Source organism: Lithobates pipiens, unplaced genomic scaffold, assembly GCF_037356315.1.
Source record: "Lithobates pipiens isolate NorthernLeopardFrog02 unplaced genomic scaffold, aLitPip1_a1.2 Scaffold_8, whole genome shotgun sequence".
NCBI classification, from domain to species: Eukaryota; Metazoa; Chordata; class Amphibia; order Anura; family Ranidae; genus Lithobates; species Lithobates pipiens.
Window position 1 is genome coordinate 73,561,619 of NW_027507903.1, and position 14,116 is coordinate 73,575,734.

A 14,116-nucleotide genomic window follows, 5' to 3' on the forward strand; every position below is an offset into this window, starting at 1 on the left:
TTTGAGGCAGATTGTGGGTGGCACTGTGGGCACTTTTAATAAGTGTGGCACTGCAGGGGGCAGGTGGGCAGGTAGGCGCTAGCAGGGCTGGCCGTGATCGGGACTGATGTCCCGATCACGGCCGCCGGTGATCGGCTTTTTTTTTCTCCTCGCGCTGTCAGCGCGAGGAGGAATAATAGCCGATTACCGGCTCCGTTATATCACATGATCAGCTGTCATTGGCTGACAGCTGATCACGTGATAAGGGGTCGGGATCGACCCCTTGCACGAATCGGTGATCAGGCGAGTCTCATGGACTCGCCAATCACAGAGCGCCCCCCTCAGGGGGCGCGCAGGCCGCTCGTACACGGGACTACGTCTATTGACGTCGTCCCGGAAAAGGAGATCCGCGCTGTAGCCGTCATTTATCTATAGCGCGGATCTCAAGTGGTTAATTCTTGGTGTATTGCATATGGTTACATTAAGCTATTCTTCGTTGTCTCCAACATGAGACTATAGGCAGGTTTCAGAGGCACTTGCGCATAGTGGGTATCATTCTGTGAACAGTGCATTGTAAGCCCAGGCAGTGTGATGATGAGGCCAAGGTGTGTCCATGGTTCCTTGGCTCACAGAGCGGGATTGGATGACACTGGCATCATTAACCACTTCATTACCCCGTACGTTTACAAATGGCAGAGTTGTGAAAACTGAAATATTACCTGATAATGAAGACATATTACAGGCTAGTTCATGAAGACATGGTGGCAGTATTGGGGAAGGTTGTCACATAGTACTGTGCAGAATTTGAAGCTGAAGTTTAAAGGAGAAGTACAGCCAAAGCTCGTTTGGCTGTACTTCTGTGTATCACAGGAGTGTAGTTTGTTCTACACTCCTGTGACCTGTTTTCAGAAAGACAATGGGCTGAAGCCACTGTCAGCTGACATCGCTGAGCCGATCCAGGCTGAGGAAAGATTGTGACCATATGGTCGGGCTCTACCCACATGACTGAGCCAGCCACTCTCACCCCCTCCACAGCCCAGTGCTCCAGTGAGCAGACAGCGGTCACTGCTCAGGGAGCTCTGAGAATTGAGTGATTGGCGATGTTTGCTCAGTTTTCAGTCTTGGAGCCAGCGGTGGACTGATGCTGCATCAACCTAGCTTAACCACTTAACAACCGCCCTATAGCCGAATGACGGCTACAGGGCGGTTTCTTAACTCTGGGAGGCCGTCATATGACGTCCTCCCAGAATCACGCTCTCGCGCGCCCCCTGGGGCTCATAGCGGCCGTTTACGACGTGATCGCTCCATCAAATGACGGAGTGATCACTTGTAAACAAACCGCCGTCATGTTATGACGCTGGTTCCTCCCTCCCCCTCTCTGTACCGATCGGAACAGCGGAGGGGGAAGAGATCGGTGTCAGCAGCGATGTGGGCTGCATCTGCAGTGTCCACATCGCTGCTCACCAAAAAATTAACCCCTCAACGCTCTGCAACGCCCTGCAACGCTCTGCAATGCCTTGCAACGCCCTGCAACACCCGCCAATATCCTGCAATGCTCTGCGACGTCATGCTCTGCGACGTCATGCTCTGCGACGCCATGCTCTGCGACGCCATGCTCTGCGACGCCATGCTCTGCGACGCCATGCTCTGCGACACCCTGCAATACCCAGCCATAGACACCCCCCCCCCTCCCGCCGCCCTCCGGTGCTTCTACCGACTCGCCAATACGATCAAATCCAGAATCTTTTTTTTTTTTTTTTTTTTTTTTTTTTTTCAGGCTTCCCAGCTTAGAGGAGCGATGCGGGGTCTTATTGACCCCATATCTCACTGTAAAGAGGACCTGTCATGCCATATTCCTATTACAAGGGATGTTTACATTCCTTGTAATAGGAATAAAAGTGATCAAAAATTTTTATTTTTGGGGAAAAAAATGTCAAACTAAAATAAAGTAAAATGAACAATAAAATTTTTTTTTTTTTTTAAAGCGCCCCTGTCCCCATGTGCTCACATGCAGAAGCGAACGCATACGCAAGTCCCGCCCACATATGAAAACGGTGTTCAAACCACACATGTGAGGTATCGCTGCGAACGTTAGAGCGAGAGCAATAATTCTAGCCCTAGACCTCTGTAACTCAAAACATGTAACCAGTAAAAAAAAATTAAATCGTCGCCTATGGGGTTTTTTAAGTAGCGACGTTTGGCGCCATTCCACGAGCCTGTGCAATTTTGAAGAGTGACATGTTAGGTATCTATTTACTCGGTGTAACTTTATCTTTCACATTATGCAAAAATTGGGCTAACTTTACTGTGTTTTTTTTTTTTGTACTTTTCTGGCATGTTAGGGTCTCAAGAATTGAAATAGGCCATCAGTAATTTAGGTGTGATCAATTTTCAGATATTGGCACCATAGCTTGTGGACTCTATAACTTTCACAAAGACCAAATAATATCCACCAATTTGTACTTATTTTTACCAAAGATACGTAGTAGTATACATTTTGGCCAAAATTTATGAAGAAAAAATTACTAATCTGCTAAATTTTATAACAGAAACAAAGAAAAATTCATTTTTTTACAGAATTTTCTGTATTTTTTTTCTTTTATAGCATAAAAAATAAAAAACCGAGCGGTGATTAAATACCACCAAAGGAAAGCTCCATTTGTGTGAAAAAAAGGACAAAAATTTCATATAGGTCCAGTGTTGCATGACTGAGTAATTGTCATTCAAAATGTGAGAGCACCGAAAGCTGAAAATTGGTCTGGTTATTAAGGGTGTTTAAGTGCCCAGTGGTCAAGTGGTTAAAAAAAATCCTCATTTAATCTGTTTATATTTTGCTTCCCTGCTTCTTCCCTTCCACCTCATCAACATGCTAATTAAATCATTAAGTAGACCCTTTCTGTTATTCTTATATACTTTTTTTAATTCAACCCAGTGACATTATCGCTGTCATTGCTGGTGGAAGGGCAGGCACGATGCTGTACATAACTTCCTGAAAACAGGAAACTTATAATGGTCACAATCGATGCTGAGCCTCCATGTCCAGTATCTCTCAAAAGTGAGTACACCCCTCCAGAGTTTTGTAAATATTTTATTATAGCTTTTCGTGTGATAACATTGAAGAAATTACACTTTGCTACAATGTAAAGTAGTGAGTGTACAGCTTGTATAACAGTGTAAATTTGCTGTCCCCTCAAAATAACTCAACACACAGCCATTAATGTCTAAACCGCTGGCAACAAAAGTGAATATATCCACCTAAGAGAAAGTATCCAAATTGGGCCCAAGTAGCCATTTTCCCTCCCAGTGTCAAGTGACCCGTTAGTGTTGCATGGTCTCAGGTGTGAATGAGGAGCAGGTGTGTTAAATTTGGTGTTATTGCTCTCACTCTCTCATACTAGTCACTGGAAGTTCAACATGACACCTCATGATAAAGAACTCTCTAAGGATCTGAATAAAAGAATTGTTGCTCTACATAAAGATGGCCTAGGCTATTAGAAGTTTGCCAAGACCCTGAAACTTCCCTGGAGCACGGTGGCCAAGACAATACAGTGGTTTAACCAGACAGGTTCCACTCTGAACAACCTAGCCATGGTCGACCAAAGTTGAGTGCACATGCTCAGAGACATATGCAGAGGTTGTCTTTGGGAAATAGACATATGAGTGCTGCCAGCATTGCTGCAGAGTTTGAAGGGGTGGGGGGTCAGCTTGTCAGTGCTCAGACCATACACCGCATCAAATTGGTCTGTATGGCTGTCATCCCAGAAGGAAGCCTCTTCTAAAGATTATGCACAAGAAAGCCCGCAAACAGTTTGCCGAAGACAAGCAGACTAAGGACATGGATTACTGGAAGCATATCCTGTTGTCTGATGAAACCAAGATAAACTTATTTGGGTCAGATGGTGTCAAGCGTGTGTAGCGGCAACCAGGTGAGGAGTACAAAGACAAGTGTGTCTTGCTAACAGTCAAGCATGGTGGTGGGAGCATCATGGTCTGGATCAATGCATAAATGCTGCCGGCACTGGGAAGCTACAGTTCATTGAGGAAACCATGGATGCCAACATGTACTGTGACATACTGAAGCAGAGCATGATCCCCTCCCTTCAGAGACTGGGCCGCAGGGCAGTATTCCAACATAACTACCCCAAACACCCCTCCAAGATGACCACTGCCTTGCTAACGAAGCGGAGGGTAAAGGTGATGTACTGGCCAAGCATGTCTCCTCAAATGGAAGGTGGAGGAGCACAAGGTCTTTAACATCCACCAGCTCCATGATGTCGTCGTGGAAGAGGACTTCAGTGGCAACCTGTGAAGCTCTGGTGAACTCCATGCCCAAGAGGGTTAAGGCAGTGCTGGAAAATAATGGTGGTTACGCAAAATATTGACACTTTGGGCCCAATTTGGACATGTTCACTTAGGGGTGTACTCACTTTTGTTGCCAGCGGTTTAGACATTAATGGCTGTGTGTTGAGTTATTTTGAGGGGACAGCAAATTTACACTGTTATACAAGCTGTACATTCACTATTTTACATTGTAGCAAAGTCTCATTTCTTCAGTGTTGTCACATGAAAAGATAGAAGAAAATATTTACAAAAATGTGAGGGGTGTACTCACTTTTGTGAGATACTGTATGTAAGAACTGTAATTCAATAAATATAAGGGATGAGCCAGGGACAAGAAGGCTGTGGAGGAAAAAGCTAGATTGTGCTGCATGTCCCAGAAATTGAGGTGACTTGCTGAAGTTTCTAATGTACACTGTGAGGCGCTTATAGTGTGTAGTAAAATCGGAGTAAGCATTTTCAGTACAGGAGAGGACCCTGTACAATTGTGCAAGATGGACTTCAGCTTATGGGAACGAGTGTTGAAGATGACCTTTAATGAGGCAGGTGATTAGTTGAGTAAGTGTGGCCTTGCTCCACAAAACGATCCTGCAGAATAAAAAAAAAAAAAGGATAAAACGAAGGCACTGCTATTTCGAGCCAAAGCAATGAAAGCATGCTGGCTCACCCACTGAGACAATAACAAGATCATCTGCTTTTGCTGAAAAGAACATTGCAACTGTTTTCTGGGATGGGTTATATTGTGCAGAGCCCAATCATTCCAAAAGGGTGTTTTAACTAAGATAATGTTCCAAACCACTCACCACCAGCAGCTGCTATCCATGAATGTGGGTTTGAACTTCTACAACTTCCTTGATTACCTGGGCTCGCCCACATGCTACTACCATCTGTTCTCTAATCTTAAAACTAATTTATCTGCTATGTATTTTGGAGCATAAAAAGTTGGTTTTGTGGGAACCTATTTTGACAACCCTGACAAATCATTTTATGGGAGACAATAGAAGATTTTCAACACCATTGAAAACAGTGGGTGTAATTTACTAAAACTGGAGAGTGCCATAATCTGGTGAATCTCTGAATAGAAACCAATCTGCTTCCAGGTTTTATTTTCCAAGCTTAATTGAACAAGCTGGAGTTAGAAGCTGATTAGCTACCATGTACAGCTGTATCAGATTGCTCCAGTTTTAAGTACATCTCCCCCAGTGTGTGGACCATGAAGGGGACCACTGCTTCAAAGTGTGGCCAAAATCCTATTGTGCAAGTCTCCTAGAATTTAGAGCCAATGTAACTGAACATTACCTCTGTCACTGAGTTCAATATGTAATCTACAGTCATTCATCTGCTCTGTTTCATCACCCTGATGAATCATTGTTGACTGAGTGTTATGACACATACTGTAGAGGTTAGGACCATGGCTACCACACAGAAGTTCTGAAATCACAGTCTGTACTAACTTATTAGTTCATCCACAAATGCAACATCTGAGGACATTTATAAAACAAGAAACTATTTAAAAAAAGAAAAAAAAGGATTAGTGATGAGCGAATCTACCCAGGTTTGATTTTTCAAGGGTACACGAAATCTTGTTTGGAATTTGTCAAGCCCGAACTTGGAGATGAATTCCACTGAAGCCTCCTGGATCGAAGGATCCGGACGGAGTCACTGTCGCATCTGGACCGCTGTAGTCACCACTTAGGAGCTGGCTCTTTCCCCCACCCTCCGCTACTGTCATTTTCACAGCAGAGCTGAGGGCAAGAGGCAAAGCAGCACGGGATGGATGGCAGAGGCCGGAGATGCCCAAATTAACTTTTCAAGTTAAATGTCAGGTGATTGGTTGCTAGGAAGCAGGGCTGTCTTAGAAACCAACCACCAGCTTATTAACATGAAAACTTAGCTCTAGATTCTCTCTTTCCAGCCCACCACTCTGCTGTGTGCCCCTGTGAGGTAGGAGAGTTAAGAGGCTAGGACACAGCTGGGAAGGATGGGGGGAAATGTGAAGTGGGCTTAGAAAGATAGTGATGGGGGGGGTGAAGGGGGCAGAGGAGGACACTAGTGTGGAGGGGGGGGGGGGGGGTGAAGGGGCAGAGGAGGACACTGGTGTGGGTGTGTGAAGGCGGGGAGGAGGACACTAATGCAGAGAGTTGTGTGTGTGTGTGTGTGGGGGGGGTAAAGGGGGCAGTGGAGGACACTGATGTCGGGGGGGGGGGTTAAGGAGGCAGGGGAGGACAATAATGTGGGTGATGTGAAGGGGAGAAGAGGAGGACACTGATGCAGGTGCTGTAAAGGGGAGAAGAGGAGGACACTGAAGGAGGACGGACACTGATGTGTGGGGAGGGGGTGAAAAGGGGAGAGGAGGACACTGATGCAGATGATGTGAAGGGGAGAAGAGGAGGACACTGATGTGGGGGGTGATGTGAAGGGGAGAAGCGGACGCTACTGTGGGGAACTGAAAGGGGACAGATGAGGACATTGACGTGGGGGGAGAAGGGGGGCATTGATGTAAATGGGGGTTAAGATCACTGCTGTGAATGAAGGGGTGGGGATTTGTGAAGGGGAGTTTAGAAGGCTACTGTGTAGGGGAAGGGGATGGGGGAGGGGGTGATGTGAAGGGGGCTGAGAACACTATTGTTAAGTTGAAACTGTGATGTGAAGTGAGGGACTGTGATGTAAAGGGAGAGGAGGGGGGACTGAGGATACTGATATAAGAATAGGATTGAGATATAAGAGGAGAGGGGGCATTGATGCAAAGGATCTTCACAGATATGCGATTCGTACCTCTGCTGTAAGAAAATGTTTCTGACAAGACCTCTGTGAATTTTAATTCCACACCTCTTGTCTACACAATGTTGGTATGATATTTAATACAGATGACCATATCTAAAGGGGGTTAGAGCATTCTTCTATATATTGTTTATCAATTATGTTTAGGACTGAAATAAAAATAAATTAATTTATTACAGATGACCATATCTAAAGGGGGTTAGAGCATTCTTCTATATATTGTTTATCAATTATGTTTAGGACTGAAATAAAAATAAATTAATATTGCTTGGAGAGGTAAATATGAAACTTTACAAATATTTAATTATTGCCCGTTGCAACCAGCAGACAGGCAGTGTAAGTTTGGTATTCCAGGGATGGCTTGTATATTGCAGTGCAGTGACTTTAGACCTATGCTGGGCTTTGCTAGTAATAAGCCCAGCTCTGCATACAGTGTAGTGTGGAGACACAAGTTTTTTTTTTTTTTTTCTAAAATAAGATAAACATTTTTTTTTGTAATTATATAAAACAGTTTACTAAGAAATATTTTGCCTGTTGGTGCAAACTCCGCTAAACATTCTTCCTTAAATGTGTGATAAGTGAAAGGATTATTAGCAACATATTCCACATACCAAGGGAATGATGTTATAGTGGCCAAGTATCAAAACACTACAAACCTTTCATGTAACACCATGTAATAGATATTATTCACTGGGGGTCAGCAGTGCATGTAAATATAGTTTGTATAAATAAAATAAAAAAGTTTACAAGTTATAAAAAATATTTTTCTTGTGCATTACAATGACAACTAATGTGCGGGGTATTGGGTAAAGCACCTTATATGTGTTGGTGCATTGGGGTCTTACACTTTTTAACCCACCACACTGTAATGTACGATAATGCACTACCATTACTTGTGACGTGCTGCATCCAAACACATGTAGGGGCATGTATTTTTGTGTGTTCTGATGGTTTGGCAGCTCATTTAAATCCATAGGCTGCCTTAACACAATACACGTTAATATGCCTATGCTAACCCAATGCACCAAAGTGGACAGGGGTAAGGAGAACCTTAAAGTGGTTGTAAACCCTTACAGACCACTTTGACCTACAGGTAAGCCTAGATTAAGGCTTACCTGTAGGTCCAAGAAATATCCCCTTGACCTATACGTTTAAGGAGATATTTTACAAAAAAAAAAGGCCACCGGGCACGCCGCAAGTGAAGGCGAACATGCCATCACGGACGGCTCCCATGCGCATGTGCCAGAGTGACGGCCAATCATGGCGACTGAGCCGTGAGACCCGGAAGTCACTCTGGCATTATTTAAAAAGGCTGTTTGATGCTGCTTTTCTGATGCTCCCCTTCTTCCACAGTGCCCAATCCATCTCTTGATAGAACAGAGTCTTTGGAGCAAGCTGCGCATGCTCAGTTTGGTGTGTGGTGCTAGAGTTTTTTCTTTTTTTTTATCGTACATCACGGAACACCGAGCCATAGTAGTTACCATGTGGGTTATAGGCCACCTTCAGGTGATGGACACTGGTATGCCCTAAGACAAAAAGTCCACTCCCTATATAACCCCTACTGGGAATACCCCAGTTTTTTCACCAGTGTCTGAAGTGTTGGTCACGAGTAAAGATGTGCTGTGCTGAGCTCAACTAGAGCAATCCTTGCTGGAGCTAGCCATGAAGCTGGACCCATTCAAAGTGTCTTTTGGCCGAATTGAATGGTACCCCAGGCCTTGTGTCCGAAGGAACGAGAATTTGTCTGTAAACGCTTCTCTTTTTAGAGAGCTGGACCCCCCGGAATCCAGTACTTTTGGTATTAAGGCCATAAAGTTTTACTGGCAGAGGTGCTATTACAGGCCCAGGATTGTGGGTTCCCCTGAGGGTCCCCAGCTCCCGAAGGTTTGTTAACGGAACCCACCATGAAGAGTGAAGATAGGGTTTTCTGTGGGAAAACCCACAGACCCGACGGCGGGAAAGGTAAGTGGAGTTTTTCTAAGAATTTCTCCTTTAATTAGTGAATGTTGTCATGCCTGTGTCACCGCTGGGGACTGTATAGAGCACATACCTTCTCATGCTTGTTCGTAAAGGCAGCAGACCTCTGGTAAGTCTGGGGGGGTTTTTCCTCCCCACCAGACGCCCCCCACCTGTGCCATTTTCTCCCCCTCTTCAAAGAAGCGCAGGAGAGAGAAAAAAAAATGAATGGCACCCGGCCCTACTCGGCGCCTTCCAGGCTCCCTCATCACCATTTTTTCCCCCCTCACTATATGATCCCATAGGATCAGAGGCTCGCACGACAAAACTCATTTTTAAAAGAGGGGAGGGGGGTCAGTCGATTTTTAAAAGAGAGAAGGCAGAATCAGCTGATGAGCCCACTTCTGGTTTGGGTTCGCTAAAGCCTCCCCAAACTATTCATGCATTTTCTATTCATTCATTACTAAAAAAGCTTATGTATTCGGAGTGGGAGCACCCAGATAAAAAAAAATTTCCTCCAAAAAAGTTTTCAACACTTTATCCTATGGAGGAAGAGTTTAATAAGAAATGTGGGATTCCAGCAGTTGTCGCTGCTATATCCTCAGTGAACAAAAACCTGACTTGTCCAGTAGACAATCCTCAAATACTGAAGGATCCAACAGATAAAAAGTTGTAATTCCTTTTTAAAAAACAATATTTTAGGGGCGGGTTCAGCCTGTGCTGGCAGTGATCGGGGTATCTCAGTCCTTAAAGGACCGGTTTATAGAGGTACTCAAGGTTATTCTTGATCAGCAGGCCCAAGATTTGGCTGGGATATCAGAGGCGTTATGTTTTTCAATAGACGCTATGAGAGATTCTATTCTCCAGGCCTCACGGCTTATGCCAGGGCTGGTACATGTGCGTAGAATTTTATGGTTGAAAAATTGGCTAGCTGAAGAGCCATGCAAAAATCTCTTGCCCAGTTTTCCATTTCACGGTGAACGGTTATTTGGGGACAATCTGGATGAGTACATCCAAAGAAATTCTAATGGAAAAAGTTCCCTTTTACCAATTAAGAAGAAGTTACCCGTTCTTCTTTTAAACAAGCTTCTTCTCCAGTGCCAGGAGCATCAGTCTCCAGGCAGTCATGACGGACTCCACCATCAGGTTCAAGAGGTAAACCTCAGGGTCAGTCCCAGGGTGAAAAGAGGCTCTGGGGGAGGAAACCCACAAAACAAAATACTAAAACCTCCTTATGAAGGGGCGCCCCTGTTCGCTTGAGTGGGAGGAAGACTTCTGCAGATTTCAAGGATCTGGCTGGAACAATGTCGAGACAGATGGGTGGCTTCCTCAATATCTCTTGGTTACAAACTAGAGTTCCGAGAGTTGCCATCTCCTTTTTTTCTCAGATCAAAAGTTTCCAGAGATCAAGTAAAAAATGAGTCTCTCTTTTTAGCTTTGGATCATCTCTTGTCTCAAAGAGTGATATCGGTGGTCCCCTTGGAAGAGCGAATATTTGGGTTTTAGTCAAACCTTTTCACAGTGCCAAAACCAAATGGGAATGTCAGACCCATTTTAGATCTCAAAGATTTAAACCTGTTTTTGAATATTCACTCTTTTCGCATGGAGTAAATCTGTCTCCATTCTACAAGGTGGAGAGCTGCTAGCGTCAATCGACGTCAAGGATGCTTATCTCCATGTGCCCATTTTTCCACTCACCAGAAACATCTACACTTCGAGATAGAAAATCTTAATTTTCAGTTTGTAGCTCTGCCTTTCGGTCTAGCTACTGCACCTCAAGTGTTTACAAAGGTCCTGGCTCCTCCTTTAGCCAGATTAAGGGCTCAAGGATCAAATCCATAAGGGAACTGATTCAGTTGGTCAAAGCAAAGAAGAATCTTTCTATTCAACTTGCATGAGATTGTTGGGAAGGATGGTGGCTTCATTCAATGCCGTTACTTATGCGCAGTTGTATTTGAGACGGCTGCAAAACGGTATCCTGTCAACTTGGAACAAGAAGGTCCAAGCTCTGGACTTCCCAATGCATTTATCTCCCAAAGTGCCTCAAAGCCTCAGTTGGTGGTTTATATCCAAGAATCTTCATAAAGGAAAATCCTTTCTACCAGTTACCTGGAAGGCAGTAACAACAGATGCCAGCCTGCTGGGCTGGGGAGCAGTCCTGGAAGAAGCGTCTGTTCACGGAAAATGGTTGAAATCGGAAATCAGAAATTACCTTGCCAATCAATATTCTAGAGATCTGGGGAGCACGCCTGGCCCTGAAGGCCTGGATGCTCAGATTATGGAATTCTCCTATCGGAATCCAATCCAACAATGCCACAACAGTGGCCTATATCAACCACCAAGGGGGCACGAGAGGTTGTGCGGCCTAGAGAGATGTGAATCATATCCTATCTTGGGCAGAAGACAACATTCCTTGTCTATTGGCAGTCTTCAGTCCAGGAATAGAGAATTGGCAGGCGGACAACTTGAATCACCAACAGTTGTTCCCGGGGGAATGGTCTCTTCATCCCGACATCTTTCTGTCATTATGTCAAAAATGGGGAAATCCGGATGTGGATCTGTTTGTGTCCAGGTTCAACAAAAAGTTCAACAACTTTGTGTCTAGGACAAGGGATTTGATGGCATGTGGAACAGATGCCTTGGTTTTTCCATGGGATCAGTTTTCACCAATCTATGCATTCCCTCCTGTTCTGCTGCTTCCACACCTTCTTCGCAGGATCAAGCAGGAAGGGAAGGAGGTGATTCTTGTGGCCCCAGAGATCTTGGTATGCAGAGATCGTAAATATGTCGGTAGGGGACCCATGGACCTTACCAACATGGCCAGACCTTCTCTCGCAAGGTCCGGTATTCCATCCTACCTTACAAACACTAAATTTAATGGTTTGGCCTCCAGATTCATATACTATAGAGTCTGGAAGGCATATGTCTCCTGGTGTGAATCCAGGGGTTGTCACACCAGGAAATATGTCATATGTAGGATCCTTGATTTTCTGCAGATGGGATTAGAAACTAAGCTGGCCTTGAGTACTATCAAAGGCCAGGTGTCGGCCTTATCTGTGTTTTTTCAATGACCACTTGCTTCACACTCTCTGGTTTGTAGTTTTATTCAGGGGGTAACGCGGATTAATCCTCCAGTTAGGTCCTGAACCCTTGGGACTTGAATTTAGTCCTGTTGGCGTTACAGAAACAGCCTTTTGAGCCGATACGAGATATACCATTGGTCTTTTTGACAAGGAAATTTGTTTTTTTGGTTGCCATATCTTCTGCAAGAAGAGTATCAGAGTTGGCTGTTCTTTCTTGTAAAGAGCCATATTTAATTATTCATAAGGATAAGGTTGTATTACGGCCTCCATCCTAATTTCCCACCAAAGATAGTGTCAGGTTTTCATTTAAACCAGGATATTATTCTGCCTCCATGGATTCATCAAGTGATTGTTCAAGCTTATGGTTTAAAAAGGAAAATTCTACCTTTTCATATTAAAGCACACTCCACCAGGGCTGTTAGCACTTCCTGACTGAGCAGTGCATTACCAAGCCGCCATGGCTCAGATCTGCAAGGCTGCAACTTGTTCTTCAGTCCATACGTTTACCAGATTCTATCAAGTAGATGTAAAAGGTCATGAGAATATCGCCTTTGTGCTCAGGATACTGCAGGCTGCAGTATAAGTCCTCTAGTCTCTTAGTGCCCTACTTTTGTTGGTAAGGTTGAATAAAGACACCAGTCCATCCTGAGTGAGTGTCTACAATTGTCCCTATCCCTGTACACTGCACACTCACATTGGTCCCTACCCTCAAGGAGCCCACAATCTAAGGTCCCCACATATATATTTGGGCCAATTTTTGGACAGAAGCCAATTAACCTACCTACCTGCATGTCTTTGGAGTGTGGGAGAAAACTAGTAACCGGAGGAAACCCACGCAGGCACACAAAGAACATACAAACTCCAGGCAGATAGTGTCATGGTTGGGATTCGAACCAGCAACCCTTTTTACTGCTAGGTGAGAGTGCTAACCACTGTGCTGCCCAATATGTCTCCCTCCCTTCTGTTCGCATTGCTATGGGACATCCCACATAGTAACTACTATGGCTCTGTGTCCCGTGAGGTACAATAATAAAATAGAAAATGTAAAACAGCTTACCCTTTTCTTTGAAGTACATCACTGTATTGCTTTGCCACAAAACTGTGGTACTCCCAGTAGTGGGAGGGGTTATATAGGAAGTGCACTTTTTGTCTTAGGGTGTGCCAGTGTCCATCACCTGAAGGTGGCCTATAACCCACATAGTAACTACTATGGCTCTGTGTCCCGTGATGTACTACTTCAAAGAAAAGGATTTTACAGGTAAGCTGTGTTTCAGGGGCCCTACAGCCTCATAGAACAATCAGGCGGAGAATAAAAACTACTCATACAAGCTTTAACCACACTGCTATATACTGCTGATGAGAAAAGGTATTTAGCAGTTTATATTTGACAAAAATTCTGCAGTGCCATGTCTAGGGATGAGCTTCGTGTTCGACTCGAACATTGGCTGTTCGCCCGTTCGGCGAATTCCGAACGTTATGGGCCGTTCGCGCCAAATTCGTGTGGCGCTCACGGCCCACAATGCACTGCGTCATCGCAGTGCATTGCTGGCTCATGATTGGCCAAGCATGCACTGTGACCCCGCATGCTTTGCGAATCACAGCGCCAGCAGCGAGGAGAGCCATGATTGGCCACAGGCAGGATGCCTGTGGCCAATCATAGCTCAGGCTGTGTAGTACACGCCCTACACTATATAAGGCCACCAGCGCGGCGGCCTTGTGTAGTGTGTTGGCGTCTGAAGCAGTTAGTGGGTGTTCTGTGTACCTTCAACACAGTACACACACCGATCGTTATTGGCCGATTTTCGATCTTGCTCTTCTGTAGTGGTTGTTGTCTGCTTGCCCTGACCGCAGTATACACCGCTATATTCACCTCACCTATATAGCTAGTGATCTATCTTTTATAATAGAGCTTGCAGTCAGTAGTGTTAGAAGCTTGTGCGTGCTGTCTGCGTGCTCTGTACCCAGTACACACCGCTATA